The sequence below is a fragment of the Thunnus maccoyii genome, chromosome 1, assembly GCF_910596095.1.
Source record: "Thunnus maccoyii chromosome 1, fThuMac1.1, whole genome shotgun sequence".
In the NCBI taxonomy this organism is placed as follows: Eukaryota; Metazoa; Chordata; class Actinopteri; order Scombriformes; family Scombridae; genus Thunnus; species Thunnus maccoyii.
In genome coordinates this window covers 30,153,822-30,171,509 of record NC_056533.1, presented here as the reverse complement: position 1 = coordinate 30,171,509, position 17,688 = coordinate 30,153,822, and the positions used below count along the sequence as shown (strand labels likewise).

The 17,688-nt window shown below is 39.5% G+C and overlaps 1 protein-coding gene across 1 annotated transcript in view; it reads right to left on the bottom strand.

Annotated features, from left to right (window-relative positions):
• Nucleotides 1-17,174, bottom strand: part of LOC121899386 (transducin-like enhancer protein 3-B) — a 121,149-nt gene extending 103,975 nt beyond the window's left edge. The window contains exon 1 of the mRNA XM_042415170.1: nt 16,925-17,174. The gene's annotated coding sequence lies outside the window, so the exon portion shown is untranslated. The remainder of the gene's footprint in view (nt 1-16,924) is intronic.
• Between the last annotated feature and the right edge of the window lie 514 nt (nt 17,175-17,688).

The following is a 17,688-nucleotide window of genomic DNA, read 5'->3' as shown; positions in this document are numbered from 1 at the left end:
TTGTACTTTGCTGTTTGGCTGACTAACTTCTCTCATCAAGGTCATCTCATCCAAAAAGAGCTCTAAAAAACCACTGAACGCAATCTGCCCAGCACCAACCTTCAGACAGATGTAAGTGAAGTTATTGACTACTTGGTAAAGAAAGGGGAACATTTAGATGCTAAAGAAACAGATATTTTTCAGGAGTTGGTGGAGACCAAAGCAGAGCTAAAAGTAAAGTGAATATTGGACTTACATTCATCAGTTGGACAGAAACACGACTTATACTGTTGCTCCATATTTGATGGATAAGTAAATAAGCAACTGTGTGCTATATCAACGTTATAAGGAATCAATGTTGTGTTTGTTCCGCTGCCCGCAAGTGGCAAAAAGCAATTGATACTGATTTAACATCTGTATTGTAAAAAAAAAAATTAAATATTCAGAAAGTAAAGGTTCCCTTTTACTTTGAGTATCGATGTCTCCAGCAGGCTGTGCATCTCACCAAAATAAACTAATTATAGGTTATACTTTCAAATGAGTCACCCCAAAACAATTGAACCATTATTTCATATATTTCCCACAACTATTCATCAACCTAGAAATCCAATATGTAGACAGTTTAATAGCTAAGAGATGGAATTAGACTTACGGCAGCCAAACCTGCTAATGTTGGCAGGATTGTTCTGTTTACAGACAACTTACTGCAACCCTCCCATGTAAGAAATGCCTGAATCCAATCTGCAGGCATAACAAAGCCCCTCAGATACCAGGGTTAGGAGATTGTTTTTATTTTCATATTGTCCAATTGTGGTTATTCGAGATCACCGGAAGTAGGAGGGGGTGGAGGTCCGTGTGTCTGTGCTTGGTGCAGCAATATCACAGCATTATGTTCCTTTTAACTACTCTTATGGAGTGCAGAGCAAAGTTTTGGTGAGCAGGCATATGGAGATCAATGGAAAAGAGACTGCAAACTGGTTTGTAATTAAGGATTTAAAATTCACTCATCACTTGTGCTGATTTATGGGGCTCAGTGTGTGGACACGTTGCTCCACTAGGAACATCTATAAATGCACAGCAGGGAGCAGGTTTTTATAACATTTTAATTCTGATGGTATTTTTTTAAAATTTGCATACACATAAGACCACATAAAATACAGATCATGAAAAATAAGACACGTGTCAGGAGAGGTCAAGAAGCCACAGGTTTACACAGCACACCTTCCCTCAACTTAAGGAGAAAAACCCAATACTTCACCCCTTTCCTTCCTCTGAACAAAGGCACAGTTTATTACCTAACATGGACTGACGGCTCGGCGTGAAGGAGGAAATGCTATGCAAGGCTAGACAGGAGACGACGGAAAAGGATTAGAGTGTGGGCAAGGATCGGATACAGCCTTATTTACAACTGACAATGTTTTTCTGTGGAGAAGCCACCCTTAATTTGCTGCTTAATAACTGACTTCCACCACCATGTTCAAATCCCCTTGAGAGGCTTTTGTGGTTTGTTCGCAAGATGTCTACGCTGCCTGCACTGCAAATTAGCCTTTCAGAAAGGCACCTCACCTTCCGGCCACAGCTTGCAACACACTTTTTTTTTTCTTCTTACACTGTACCTTTCTACTTCTATCAGCCAGTAATAACCTTCAACTAACCTTTAAACCACTGTGAATAATTTAAATCCTATTTTCATATCAATGGAGGAGTCAAGCCAGGCAATTATCTTTTATCTGTGTACTTTGCTGTCGGAGCAAAGCATAATAAAGTCTTCCCAAGAGAGGAAGAGACAGAGAGAGAGAGAAAGAGAAAGAAAGAGAGAGTAAGACAAAGCGTAGATAGTGTAGAAAAGCCATAGGCCATAAGGGCTTAGTGGGGGAGGATAGTAGAGAAAGCTGATGAGAAAGAAAGACAGCAAGAGAGTAACATAAAGAATAGACAGAAAGTGTGAACGCTTGTGATGCTATCTGGAAGACTCTGATGAAAAGAATGAATAATTCACTAATGAGCAACAGATCTGTCATGGAAAGAAACGCTGCTTACATCTGCGCTGGTTTCCGGGAAGGGGATGTGGTGCCGCATGTGTGGTTTGGTGGCTGGAAGACACTGGTAGAAGACAGTGAAGATAAACATGAAAAATTGGCAGCTCAATTAGGACTTTTGGGTCGGTGTTTTCTTGGTGCGTAGCCGAAGGCTCCATTCTGTGACACGCTGCTGTCCTGGCCAAAGCCAGACTGTGCTAAAGCTCATTTGTATGACAGTGATTTAGAGCCATGTAGTAGATGGGTGCATCCCATCCCAGGAAAAAAAAAAATGGAAAGGGAGCAAGAAAAACAAAATGTGAAAAAGAAATTCCCCCTGGTACTCATTAAAATTCAGCAGTACAGCAACACCCTCCTCGCTTTGCTCTTCTTTCCCCTCCCTCTCTCTTCTTTTTTTTTTTTTCTTTCTCCGTCTGTTGCAACAGCCATCGTCTCGCCTTGTTGCCTCCCTGCATGCCTCCCTGGACTGTCCATGATCATTTTGATGAATTCATAAAACTTGCTGCATTCTTGATTGAGATGGAGCAGTGGAGAAAACAAGAGTGATGGAGAGAGAGAGAGAGAAAAAAAAAGCAATATCCACAACTGGAGGGGGAGAAGAGACAGGCAGTGGAGGAGGTGAAGGAGTGAACGTGTTTGGGAGTGATGGGATGCAGAGATAACAAGAGAGAGGGGTGAGAGGATGAGGGTAGCAGCTATAGGCTTTGCAATATTAATCTATAGTGCAGAGATAAAAAAGGACAGGTGAGCATTGCAAGTGAAGGCAGGATTTCCTTTAGTTAAGAGTGAATGGAGGGCACGTTATTGAAAGAGCTGCCATCTTTGAACCAGGACCAAACTTTTCTTGACTTGCATCTGCCTGCTTTACCAAAATCCCTGAAAAATAGGCCAGAGGCACAGCTCAAAACACCCAGGATCAGATCACACAAGGGTCTTCAACTCTACAGTAAAGCCACATGGAGGAGAAAAACAATATTAAACAGCTTAGTATCATTTATTCAGTGTGTTTACTTGCATGAGTTGAGCTCATAGGACTTGGTTTTACAATCCTGTGGTGTAATTGGCAATCATTCTTTGAGTGGGGGTAGGGGTAAACAATCTAAGACCAGATTAAGGATATATCCCTGTTATAGACAATTTATCTGTGCTGCACTGGTCAGTTTAAGATTCATATAATTTCAATCACAACTCCAGTGATGAAGAGTTTCTAAAACTATTCAGGGAGACAGTGAAACAGAGCTTGCATTAAGGTGCTCTGTAAAGTCCCTCCATTTTTCTTCTGTTAGGGTAGAAACACACCCAACCAACAGTACAGTTGGGTGGTACCAAGGCCAAAAGTTCAAATAAATGAACTTTGACCTGAAAGGGTTGGAACATTCTTGCTTTGATAACCAATTACACTTGATATCTGTCATTCAAATAATGCCAGATAATTATAGCACATTATAGTGGGGGTGCTCTCCCTCACCTGATATAAAGCTTCAGGGCTACATCACATAGCAATATATTTAATGAGTGGGTGACTGTGTTACCGTCATCTAGTATCGATAATGAGATGAGATGTGTCGGGAACTTTCTGATTCAGCGTAGGTGAAGTTTTACAAGTCAGGAAATATGGTCCGCCTGCCAATTATCAAACATAGAAATTCAAGAAATCTGGTTGTACAGTATATACACTCAGTTACAAATTAGCTAAACCTGTTTGTTGAACCTACAAATGATGTTGATTCAACTTAAGTTATTTGTGGGGCTGTAGTTTGTGGTGATGTTGAATTGTATTTGGTTAAAAACAGAGGTGTTTTTCCACCTCTCAGTTTATAAATGGGATGGATGAAAGATAAGAAACGTCTGTCTGTTTAAAGGAATACAATCCAATATAACTACAGCCTCCAAAATGACCATAAAGTTAAATAACACCTTTATAAAACTATTTCAAAAATGCTGAACATTAAAGATTCAATGAGGGTATGATATTATTGAAGGACTATTGTATTAGACTGCACTAGTTTTAGATAGACGTACCTAATAAACTGGCAACTGAGTGAAAACATACTGAGTGACAGTTATGCTCAGAGCCACATCTGATTTGTCCGATTATTTTCCTTCCGGCTACATCACGCAGCAACCACGGGCCCAGAGCAATGTCAAGCAGCCGCTGTCAATCTTATTTTGCAAGACTGTATATATGTGTGTGTGTGTGTGTGTGTGTGTGTATTACATATGTGTGTTCCATCCCATCCATCTGTTTGCATCTTCTCTGAGTGTAGGCGCATGAATCAGTTTATGTATGTTACATCATGTACTGTGTGATATAACTGCATATGTATACGCATATTCACAGGTTCTCACATTCATGAGTCTTTCTCACATCCATATGAAGACACAGAACCAGAGGGGAAATGGAGAAATCATGTAACAAGTAAGGTCGAATGAGGTCTTGGTTCTATCCAGGTGGTTTTCCAAATGTAGTGAGATCATTTTAGGGATTTTTTTTTTTGTCTTCTTCAGTTAACTACAAAGGTAAACTATAGGTGCTTGTGTAATGTAAATGACAATTACTGTATAGTGAGTGAGAGGTATTTCTTATCCATGCTGTTTGATGAGAGTGTGCCAGGTTGATTCGAAGGGAAAGAGACATTGACTAAGTGATCAAAACTCCTTGTCTCTGTGCTATAAATAATAGATCTACTGTATAAAATCTTAGAGAGCACTGCTACACACTGTTACAAGTCTATCGCCCAATACATACATTAACATACATCAAGTGTAGAGAACATGTGAGGCCTCTGCTCACATAGCTAATGCTTTAAACATTAAATTCTCTGGGACCAGTCGCAGTTTCTAAACTACCAGCCCTCACATGGAAACCACAGTCAATGTGATGCTAAAAATGGCCACTTTTTTAAGGTGTGTGCGATCTCAAGAAGACTAAGACATATTGTGAGAGTGAGTATGGCCCACACACAAATACACAGTAGGTTTACTGTATATCAAGGAGCAAAATAATACAAACAGCAATTTACTTTTACAAAATGTTTACAGAATGAAAAAATACAAATGTGTCAGTAATCCAACCATCATCAATATCTTTTATAGGTACACTGTAAATAACACAGAAAATTAAGCAATAGTTATGACTCATCACCCTATAAATATGTATAAAAGATACATAGTGGATGGCACCGGTCATCAAAGATCTGAAGATATTGCTGTCTGTTTATATATCATAGCTGATGTAGTCTAATACAACATCCCTGTGATAAATCCTACCTTATTAAAGGTTATAATGTTCAGTTTTTGTTCAAACTGTGTTCATTCAACTTTATGGTCTATTGGGTGGTTGTTGTTTGTGGCACTGCTGAACTGTAGGATGTTATACTGAGAAGTGTTTATAGTATTTCTACAATCATTGATATAAATGGGCTGGGCAATATACTAGAGACACCTATCAGTATAATGTTCAGAGTTGTTTTATTAGACTTTATTAGTTTTAGCTCGGTTTACTTAATAAAATAGTAACTGAGTGAACTTTGTCCTTGTCAGGTCTCCAATGTTGACAGAGAACTTTACACAATAATAACGTCATTTGCAAACTTTCAAGACGAACATGTTGATATAGGACAGTTGTAGATTTTGCACATTTCAAAAGGTCAGATTTATTACCTCAAGGCCAAGCGTCTATTAATCCCAATCATGTTATTTCTCTCTTAAAATTTATTTGCTGCCCCTTCGCCACCACAACCACCCTCGTTCACACAAACACATACGCATAGAGCAGAAAAAAAAAAACATACTTTCCATTTCCCAATGGTTGTTTCTCAGCCTTTGAATTACACACACTGACTAATTGACCAACAGCCTGGTGCAGAATCTATCCCCTGAGAGACAGCAGAGAGAGCGAGAGAGAAACAGAGAGATAGAGAGAGATAGAGAGAGAGGCTGGTTAGGCACCATCACAATGAGAGCGGACTTAATGATGTGCTGAACATCAAAAAAAGTCCTTAATAAGCTGAGAAATTCTCTCCATATTTTCCCTTGCAAACAGCTTGTCTTCTAAAACATACTGTATACGTTTCTTTAGAAAAGCACAATTAGACAATTACACTAAAACGTATAAATATCATTAAGACATATTCAGAGCTAATTAATTTAGAGGATGTAGCATTCTCATGTGGGGAAGGAGATGGAAAATACAGAAATAATAGAGGCGGCGAATGTTGCATTCAATTTTCTTTTTGTTAATTTGCAGACTACCCGCTGGGAGAGGTAAAATAACCCCCAGTCAGACTTTTTTCTTTTGCTGTTAATAATAATAGAGTTGCTTTTTCAAGCTAGGCAAACACAGAGCCTGATTTGCATAACTTAGGATGTGCAGGAAAAGGGCCAAAATGTCCTTAAAAGCCGCAGCAGCTTCGGTATGTTTTTGTTTTGGTGTCGTTACCCCTTTTTCACTTTAATGTGCTAATAAGTTGTAAGAGGCAGTTCTCTGGGTTTTTGCACAAGCACACACACACACTTGCTCATTATTCTTTTATCAACTCTCCCTTTTCATAACTCATCTCTCTCAGTGACATATACTGTCACCCACAGCCCCTCTTGTCTCCCCCTTCGTCTCCCAGGGGAAAGATGCCCAAGCTTCTCTTATGACAGATCTGTTCCCTGCAGATTTGAACTGCATATCCTGACTCTCTTCAAGGTGACAGACTGTTGTATGCTCTGCTTTACCCCGATTTGCCCCTAAAGCACGCCCCAGTGTCTTAGTCACTCTGTCTTCAGCACAAAGCACACATTTCCCACAGATCAGATGCCACCTTATCCCTAAATACTTTATCAAAGAATAGCTTTGAGTATTTTGAAAAGTCGGCTGTAATGTTGTTTGATTTGTGTTTAAGGTAATTTATATTTGACTTGTATTTTGCAAAAAACTATTTCAAAAGATGTGAGTAGTATTGTTTTATGTATACTTTATGATTTATAAGTCACATGACTGATCAATGAAAGGAAACCAGAAACACTTATGACAAGGGAGCCAAAAAAATGTTTGGTGTACTTGGTTGTTTATAATTAATGATGACAAAGCATGTTACATAAAGTTTGATGCTGAATGAGACCAAAATAAATAAATCATAAGAGCAGTGATGAAACAGAAGACCACAGAGAGGAAAGGAGATGCCTGACTTCCATCATTTCCACTTGCGTGCATGTACAAGTACACACTCCCAGCAGTGTGTCAAAAAAAGTCCAATTCACCTGCAAATCAGACACATTTATGTGCCAAATGAGGTGTGCTGGCAGCAGCACGTTCCTCAGGCAGCGTTACCACCCTTCAGGTTTCAGTGGGGTTTAACAAGACACATGAAAGTATCCAAGATGTCCACTCTTCCTCTCATCCATCGCATCCAATAAAGGTGAAGCAGCAGCAGAGGCTCGGGATGAGACTGATTTTTCTGCCTCATTCTCTTTTTTCACCTCAAGCTAGTCAGAGCGAGTTAACGTCTCACCCCGATGTGTTCATAATTCAAATGGCAATGCTGTCTGCCGCGGTGACGTGCCATGCATTATTCAGCACAGCGCCTTCCTCCCGCAAACAGACAAATAGAGCACAATCACGGTGGCACTAAGGCAAACAGCAAACAATCAAAATGGCAGACATTAATTGCTTAATTGGGAGACAAAACAAATGGAAGTTGACAAAGAGGAAGCAGTCATTTATACTGGCAGCTAGACATCATTTGAAACTGGCTTGAGTTATTTTACAGGTGCATGCCGAGGTTAAACAAATAATGACATGTTTCTACTGTATATAGATGTGTACGACACTATTTATTTACTTCTGGTTCCTGAATGATATTTTGCTTCCAAAAAAGCAAAAAAGTACAAAAAATTCATGATGATCTGACATATGGTTGATAGTAGAGCTGCTACTACTGATCAGTTACTTCTATTATCAATGAATTTAACAGTTATTCACTCAATGTATCGATGTGGTCTGTAAAATAGTGAAAAAAATCCCCCTCACAATTTCTCAGAGATCAAGTTGATGTCTTTGGTCTGACCAATAGTCCAAAACCAAAAGATACTCAATGTACAATTAAAAAAAACTGAGAAAAACAGCAAATCCTCATATTTGAGAGGCTGGAACCACAAAATATTTGGGATTTTCTATCATCTTATCGATTAATCAACCAATTTTTTCAGCATTTTCTGTATTATTTGGGGATAAAGTTGTGTGTTAGTGTTGGTGAAAATGACATCATATAAAAAGCTCTAATAATAATAATAATAATAATGTGTTTGCTTCCTTGCAGTCTTTTTTTAAAAAAAAAAAGTGTGTAAAGGTTTTTCTGCTGAAAAAGTGATATACTGTGGGTGCAAAGGAGGAAAATTTGTGACGTGTGGCAAATATTTGATTAAACAAACAAACAAAAAACAAAACAAAAAAACCTTACCTGAATTCATAAATTTAGTGTGAATAGATTCAGGATATGAGAAAACAAAACAATTTGCTATTTATCGATTATTCTGGCAAACATTTAAGAAAAATCCTAAGTAGGACTGGGTTATTTACTGTAAACTCAATCTATTGATCAAATCTAACTTCACACTTAGAGGTCTACCAAAGATCAAATGATGTGTATGCATAGACCTGTTGTTCAATAGCCTGAGTCAATACTGCCGATACAATCCTGTGTAAGGAGTGTGAGGTGAGGTAGCAGGTTGCTCCAGGTTGATTAAAGATTGACTATAATCCCAGACAGACACTGACAGTCTCAGAGGACAAATACAAGAGAATCATCACCACTTTAATCAAGTGCCCACTGCACTCCAACATGATCAATCAAATAACGATCAAAGAAACAGTAGCAGGAGACATTATTCTGCACCCAGAAAACAAGAAGCTCCATGTTTTTCAGTGCAACTTCAAAACTGATGATCAGCCACAAGCTGTCAAAGTCTCCTTCTGTTCAAAGCAGCTACGTTTCCTTAAATCTCACACTGCATAAACCAAAGCAGTTGAGTAAAAGCTTCCTGCCTGAGAAACCGGTAGCATGTCAGTTCATACCCAGTGGTGTGTGTGAAAGCCAGTTGAAGGGAGGGGATGTTGTTCCATCTGACATGGCTCCTCCGCCCACCTGACAAAGCGCTAATTTGGGAGCGGTTGTTCCTTTGTTTCTCGGAGGAATAGAGCCACCAGGTGGCCGCTGAACCTGTCTGCTGATGTCATGTCGCACAAAACACAACACAGCATGCAGGGGCGGCCTGTGGCATGGGCCACATAGGCGGTCGCCAAGGGTGCCAAATGAGTTTTCATTGTTTTGTTTTTTTTAACCAACAGGTGTGCTTGTATACAGCTTTTGGAAACAGATACTTCTTCGCTCTTGTTAACGTTTTTCCTCTTTTTTCCTCATTGATTTGCAGGAGTTTTCATCTGGTTTGTTTATCAAAGCCTTACTGGTCGGTCAGTTTTCAGCTGACAGCCACCAAACTTCATGTGCTACCTCAGGCCATGTCACCAAACAGTCATTGAACGGTGCCTTTACTTGTCTTTTTGTCTGGAGGACTTTGTCTGGGTTAGAGGCACCATCAGTGCTCTTTATTTTTGGTTGAGTTCATTTTTGAAGTTCTATGACTGGAAGTACTATTGTTGTACTTCTTTGGGGGCTCCAATCTAAAATCTTACCTAGGGCACCAACCATCAGGACCGGCCCTGCCAGCATGGACGCACTAGAGCATCTTCACAAATTTAGGGGTTCACATAAGAATCTCGATTCTTATCTCCTACAATTCTGAATCAATTCACAAATGTTAAAAATCGGTTTTCTAAAGTTAATAACATGATGTTGACAGAACGAAAAAGGTGTAACTCAACTGCGAGGACAGTGCAGCACCAGGAAAGTCCACAGTGCGCACACGCTAGAGTTACCTCATAGTTCATCTTGAAAAAAGGCAGCGGTTGCAAGCATGCTTTGCGAGATGAGCATGGTGTATATTGTGAATTGTCTAGGCCGTCACCCAGATATTAACGCTAGCAGAGCAGCAATCAGCAGTAACAAACGAGACCAGCTGATCAATACAAATAACTCGGTGCTCAGTCTGTTTCACCTCAGAAACCCTGCACCCACTCAGCGTCTTGTAAAACAATGTCTTTCCTCAGAGCTAACGGTGCAGCAGAGAGGCTGCTCTCCACTGCTGGAGACATGACGATAATAACAACACAGCGGAGCACTCCTCCTCTACTCACTACTCATTTTGTTATTCTCATACAGGCAGGAGACTGGAAGATGCTTTCAAATCAATGAATTCATTAATTAATGCAGTCAACTTTTTAAAATAAAAAGGCTGCAGACCATTTATCTTAATTGCCAGTTATGTTTCATGTTGTATTTCAGTGGAATAAGGACACCAGTGAATGGTTTGGCACACAGTATATATGCAGACTTGCTGTACATTTTTTTGCTAAACTGTGCTGATGCACACTTCAAAAATGTATGCATTGACAAAAAACACACACATTCATGCCACACATGGAGTGAAAAAAAAGGAGGAGACACTTGTTCTAAAAAGACACTGATTTATATTCCAAAGTGCTCGTGTCAGATCCCGCCATGTAAAAAGGGTTCTATTACTAATAAATGAACATACGATAAAAAAGAAAAGATTCCCTTCAAATCTGCCTGTGTTATGTGAATCTTTTATGCAAATGGAATTTCAAATGAGGTGGAGCTATCTTCAGAGACCTTGACTGTTTTTCCACAGCCCTCTATTAAAATTTATGCCACCGCTGATTTATAAATGTTATTAATAGCTTGCTGCTGAGGAGGGAAGCAAAAGTGATGAAACAGCTTCACTTCACTCTTTCTTCTCCTCGGTCCCTCTTTCCCATCGCTGGTCCAGCAGGTCCCTCGTCACTCTCTCTCACTCTTTTATGCTCCCACTGTTTCCCACTCTCTCTCTCTCTCTCTCTCTCTCTCTCTTACTCCTCTGTGGTGTCTCATAGTGATTTTATAATTGGGCTCTGCTCATTGTTATTCAAAACCCTGTAGAACCAATTAGTGGCAGACCTCCCGACCTTCAGTTGCTATGTAATGGTGGTAACTAAAGACTCTAAGTGAGGCAGCTGAGAGCAAAGGTCTGAATTTTCTTTAGTTCCTGATTAATAATTCTGTCAACCCTATCACATGCAGACATTAAACAGAATTGCTAGTTTAAGGCCCCCCCGCCTTTTTTTTTTAGAGCTTTCTTTTCTCTTTTTTACTGCCTTTTATTAATCTTTAAAGATGGCCTGGATGCTCCCACCCTGCTCTCTTGTCAGATAAATGTCGAGATAAAAGGATAATGAGACTTTGCAGGGAACCTGGTACAGTCAGGGAGGGGTGGCAAGTGACCTCCGCCAACAAGTGGACAGTCAGAAACGGAGCTGATTTCCAGCAAGAGAGGAGAAAATACAAGGTTTTTTGTTATTGCTGGTAGCCGACACTTTTTTAATCACATCTCAGTCTTTTATTACTGATTTTTATTAAAACATAAAACATCACACAACTGTTGGCTGTGAAATACCTTTCTGTTTCTGACTGGATTCAGGGTCACAGATTGCTAACAGACCAGAGATTATGATGCAATGTTGTGACAAAATGATATGTGAAGCTTTGAGATTTTGTGTCATGCAGCTTATTCTGTATTTCAGGTATCAAGTGTTTCTGATCTTTGTTTGCACAAACTTGTTATTTGTTCCCTCAAATTAATTGTTCCTGCAGGACTCACAGGTACAAAATTGAGACCTCAATTTGCTCAATATACTCCCTAAAATTAGGCTACTACAATTAAGTTACTCTAGTAACAGGAGCCGAGCTGTTGTTGTGGCTAGTCTGACTTGTTATAGAAGTAGCGACAACCATTCTGTGTGTTTTAGTGTAAAGTTGCCCTCAAGTTACTGAATTAATTAAATCAAGTCATTATATCGCATTTATTCCATTTGTCCTTGTTGAGCTTTTCTGCTACATCGGAAGCTGTTACTGCTGTGCTAAACCTGCAGTTTTGAGCAGATTTGAGCTGTTAAAACCGCATTATCATTTTTTTAATTAAAAATGGTTTAGATTACAATGAGTAGTGTCAAAGGGGTAACTATTATTACCCAACACTGCTGTTCTCAGCTCTACAAAGTGTTTTTCATCTTTTTTTGCTCTGGTTCAGTCTCACTGCTCTCACCAGCATTGTTTCCAGCGCAGCAGGCAGCTGTTTTCAGCAACAACAAAAAAAAAGCTCGGACAAACCCAGTGTACAAAGAAAAAGTTAACAACTCGCTGGAGAGCATAGTGTAGCATTTAGCAGCTAAAGAACCAGATATTTCCTTCAGGAGTTGGTGGACAGAATCAAAACTCCAACTGAATGCTAATGTTGCTCTGCGTCAGGTGGATGTATAAACAGGCAACTTTTTGCTAACATGTTCGCTTTATAGGGTGATACTACAGTATATGTCAATGTTGCGTTCACAAGTGGCCAAAAACAATCACTCAATGCATGTTTAAAGTCATTATGTGAATTAGAATTTTTCCATCCTTGTTGCCCTCTTTGTAGTATTAAAAAATAAACTGTGGCAGACAACCAGGCACCCAGACATAAACAAAAACTAATCACATTCAAATTCTCACCTAGTGGCTTTAAAAGTAACATTTGACATCCTTAAATCTATTAAACCTATTGGGAGATGAGGGCACATGATAAAAGGGTCCTAAACAGGGTTTATCATTACTTAGTTAAGCTGTTTCCGGGCCACGTTGAAGAAACGTCATATCTTAGACTTCTGTTAAGATCTTCTATGCTTTTGGAAACCTATAAATTCTTCTTCAATTTTTCTTCAAACTTTTTTCATCTTCTTGCTTGCTATATCAGGCCAGCTTGAACTTCCACTGTTACAAAACAGATAAGAAAGAATGTCAGAGTATTTTTTTTTTTTTTTTTTTGGGTGACAGAGTTCCCTGATTCTTATCTTTGTAAGGAACTTCCGCAATTCAAAGCCACTAAGCTGTTATTAAATGTGAGATACCAAAGCAGAAAAAGCAGAGGTATGAAAGAGGAAATGAGAATGACAGAGACGGAGAACAACATAGCAATTTAACTTCACCTGAACACGTCTGGAGATGTTGTCCTTTGACATCCACAGGGAAATGTCTGTATCAGCCCGGCCTAAACAAAGACAACCTGCCACAGTCTATACACGTCTGGCTGGGCCCTGCTCATGCTCCCAACAAACAGAAGATGAACTTTCCACGACCTTGTCAACACTGAGTCACAGTCGGAGAGAAGTCTTTGTTCACCTACAACAGTAAATGCTGACAAATATCATAAGACAGACCACAGTCACAACAGATAACTCAGATGTAACATTAGGCTTAGCCAGATGTCACCCAGTAACACTTAGGCAGCACCTGACAGCAAGGAAACATCTAACATGCAGAAAGAAAGCCTCAGGAAATCCCTATAAATATATCAGCAGAGAGACAGACTAACACACAGATGTAATGTTGACTTATTGATGGACATGCAGACAGATACTGGCTGACAGACAGAGAGGTACAACACAGAAAAAAGGTGAATACAGGCTCTTTCATTTTCCAAATTACAAGCAATTACAGTCAGTAGGATTCAACAATAATAGTTTTTATATTGAAACTGCCTATTGAAAGAGTGCAATTGTGAGAGAGTCGTGATTTTAATCAAACTTTACATAATAAACTATGTCTTAACGAGTTGGAGGCAATGAAAGTTTGAGCCAACGACCACTGATTTCACTTACTACAATAACTTTTATTTAGCTTGGTGAAACAATAAAAAGCTGTGTGGTTAAAATGCTCTGTTGCCGGTTTCTGTACCATTTATGCTTAGTCCAAGATGCTTTTGTCATAGAAGGTACACCATTCTGTAATAATTTTGATGTTTGAAAACATAGGGAGTGCACTGCATCTTTTTACTCTTAAAAAAAACAGACCGGCAAGTCCTCCTCTGTGTATATGATCTATGTAATCATCTTGCATACATTTGGTGGTTGGCCCCATGCAGGGTGCTACTTGTTATGTAGCAGCAAGAGCTTTGAAACCTGAAATGGAGTGCATATGATGTTGCACATATGACATTATATTTCCATCAGCTGATAATCAAACAGCAGAATGAGGTGGGGATGTTGTTGTAAACTTACATGTCTTTTTTTTTTTTTTTTTTTTTTTTAAGCATTGGTAGAGAAAGTGAAGTACCTCTTCTACTTTGATTCAGCAGCGACAAGTTGTAGGAAATCTGTGCATTTTGATACTGCTGGTACACATGGCATTTTGTTTTTACAGCACCCTTGATTCATAAATGGTATGTGCTGTTGTGTGGTGAACTGAAATGGTGCAGAAACCACATCCCACCAGCTCAAACTGGCACTGTGCCAGTTGGGCTTTGGAGTGCACCCTTTTAGATGAGTAGCTAGCTAGTAGTTGTTTAAGCTGTCTGTATCTCCCTATTAAATATTCAAGTGTATTATATGGTAATTTTAAGCTAATCAGAATGAAAGTTCTGAGTCAGGGCTTCCGGGATTTAGGGCTGTGAGGCAGCTGTCAGTCTGTGACGCGTACGTTAGAGCTGTCAGCAGTAACACTCATAAGGTCAGATGTGACTTATCAGCAGTTTGTAACCATATGTGGATAACTATGCAGCTGTTGCATCTAATACCAAAACTTTTGAATGTCAACATTTTATTCATCACTGATTGATGTCAAATATACCACTTAAGTAACATCTTTAAAAATGTGAGCTTAGTTGGTCTCTTTTTTTTTCCTATATTAAACTCACTTACATAGATTTTTTTTTTTTTTTTTTAAAGAAGCCTGGGAGGCTGCGTTATATCTGATTCTAAAGTACGAACATTATATATTTGTGATAATGCTTGCAACAAATGTATTTTCTCTAATACATGCCTGTAGTTACATTTATTGAAAAAAAAGTAGATTGCAAATCCATAAGATTCATCCATGAGATGAGTCTTTTATGCCACATTTGAATTTATACTTGTCAAGTGTAACAACACAACATTTAATATAGTTACTGACACAGAAAAAATGTAAATTGAAAACTTATGGATATACTCTCTGTGCAAATATAGCTGGTAAGTGATAAGTGAGGGAGGTAGATAAATGAATGCAGCTTTGGAGAAATTCATATCCCCTCAGGAACAGATGATGTTCGAAAACAGTAGCCTTATCAGTTCATGATACCTGTCAAAGTTCTGTCTTAATTGACATCTCATATTAAATCCAGACAGACTGCCAGACATGTTGTCCAGATTGGTCCAGAACCTGAATTTCAATGCTCAATGTGTGTTATAAGCTGTAGGAGTAATTGGCCTACGAGCCAGATGGAAAGTAAATGCTTTTATCACCACTGGCATAATGTGCAATGATTGACATGGAAAAGCAAGGATTGCTATTTCAATAATCTCACTTTAATAAGAATTCATGAGGACAGTTTGCCTGATTTCCTCCACTCTGGTTGTGTATATGTTTGACAGAGGAAGAGTGTGTGGGTGCACATTTGTATATGTGCATGATTGAGTGTGAAAAAAGCAATGGAGGAGTGGGTGCAGGAGAGACAGAAAGACAGCAAAACAACATCAAATATCTTATTTTCACTGTGGGCTGCCAGACAAAAAAAAAAAAACAGCTAATGAAAAGCAGAAAAAGCCTGTTTTCAGTCCTCCTGCGTACAGACACCGAGGGCTTGTGTAAGAGGAACTAATGACACAGATGAGAAAACAGCCCTCTAGTTAGTCCCATTAGCTTTACTAATAATGAACTATGAGACCTTTCACACAGCAGTCTGAAAGCCCTTTAGCTCAGGGTGCTAAAGGCCATTTTACTATGCATAATGTTAACCCATTAAGAGTCTACAGTTCCCCTTAATCAGTACTGGTTTCCTCTCTTGTGTAATAAATACTGGATTATTCAGAGCTGATGCTTCCTCTTACCAAATTGGCAGTTAGCAAACCAATCCAACCACACATTCAAGTGGATTAATTGATTCAATGCATGAACGCACGCATGCACGGGCACAAACACAAACAAACACACTCCCACACATGTGCACACAGACACAAAAAACACTTCTCCTGCATAATATCAAGACTAGAACTAATGAGTGCCAGACAAATGCAACTAGCCAAGGCAAGGGACAGATACCACTCCTCTTAATAGCTACAGCAGGAAAGGATGTATTAATAATTGCTGGGACAATATGTTAATGTGTTAACTGCTGGTCTGACAGCAAATCAGGCACCATCTCTTTCTAGAAAAATCTTTTCCTAAATATATGTCAAAGTATTCCCACATAAGATGCCAAGAATTCTGTCACAACAAGCAATGTCTGGAGCAGCTCATGCCTGTCGCATTCCCAAATAGTTTACTTATCTGTACTGATATCAAACCACCCCACCTCCTTTGGCCCTGCTTTTATTGTAACCCCATCTGTCACAGAGATAGACATCAACATTTTCCTTTCATATATTGCAAAAATGCAGCTGGATTCTCGCATGGCAGCCTTGTTTACTCTCTTGTAACATCACTCTTGTTTCAGTGTCCTCTTTTATTTAAATCTGAGTGCTTGTGGAGATAGGGGAGGACGGATGTGCAATTTGTTGGCAGGATAGGAAATGAAGCTTCCTGCTTTTTATTGTGATGCTGGTGGAGTCACATGACACTACTGGGGATGTGTGGCTTGTGGAAAGAAGAAGTGAACCCTGCAGTTTCTTCAGACTGCTCTCTTTCTTTCATGGCTGGTACAAGAAGGGCAACAGGGGTAAAGGGGAAGGACCTCTGAGGCAGAGTTTGATACACTTCAATCAGTTAATACACAAAAATGGAGGTATAAAGCCTTACCAGGTGGTGAGGCAGCCAAGGGTCAAAACCAGAGAAGGCAGTCCAAACAGGCAAACAAATCCGACAAGGAGCAGGCAAGAATCAAAAGTCTATTAAACAAGCAAGGTCCAAAACAGGCAAATAACAGGTCTCAGGTACTACAGATAACCAGAACACAGATACACAGGCTAGAGAGCAAGACATGAAGCATAAGGCAACTTAATCTGGCAGAGAACAATGGAAGTGGACTGGGATAAGTTGTGAGTGGCTGATGAGGGAATGGGTGGAAAAGGCCAGGTAACTGCAGGACTGATGAGAAGTGGGAACAGGTGTGTAGATGGAGAAAGGAGGGAAAGTCTGAGGGCATCTGGTGGACAGCTTGAGCATGGCAGGTCTGGGGAGTTGGAGGAAAGTACCATGACCCGGGAGAAATGAGCCGGGGCTGGAGACAGAGACACAGAGCAGTGCAGAGGGCTGGAGATGAGAGTGTGTGGCTGCAGACAGGGACTGAGGGGCAGATTGTGACACTTTCTATCACACATATATGTACATGTTTACAGTACAAATTTGAACTAACACATTATTTGTTACTGTTAACTCACATAGCCTATCCTAAAATACTTTGTAGAATTAACACAGTTTTTTTCATCTATGGTGCCTCAAGAAGTGATAAGCCAATGTTACTGTGAGGGAGTTGCATTTTACAAAGTCAGTAAACAGCCTCAATTGTATTGACGATTTTGCCACCTAGGGTGTCAAATCCTAAATACTACCTCACATTGTTT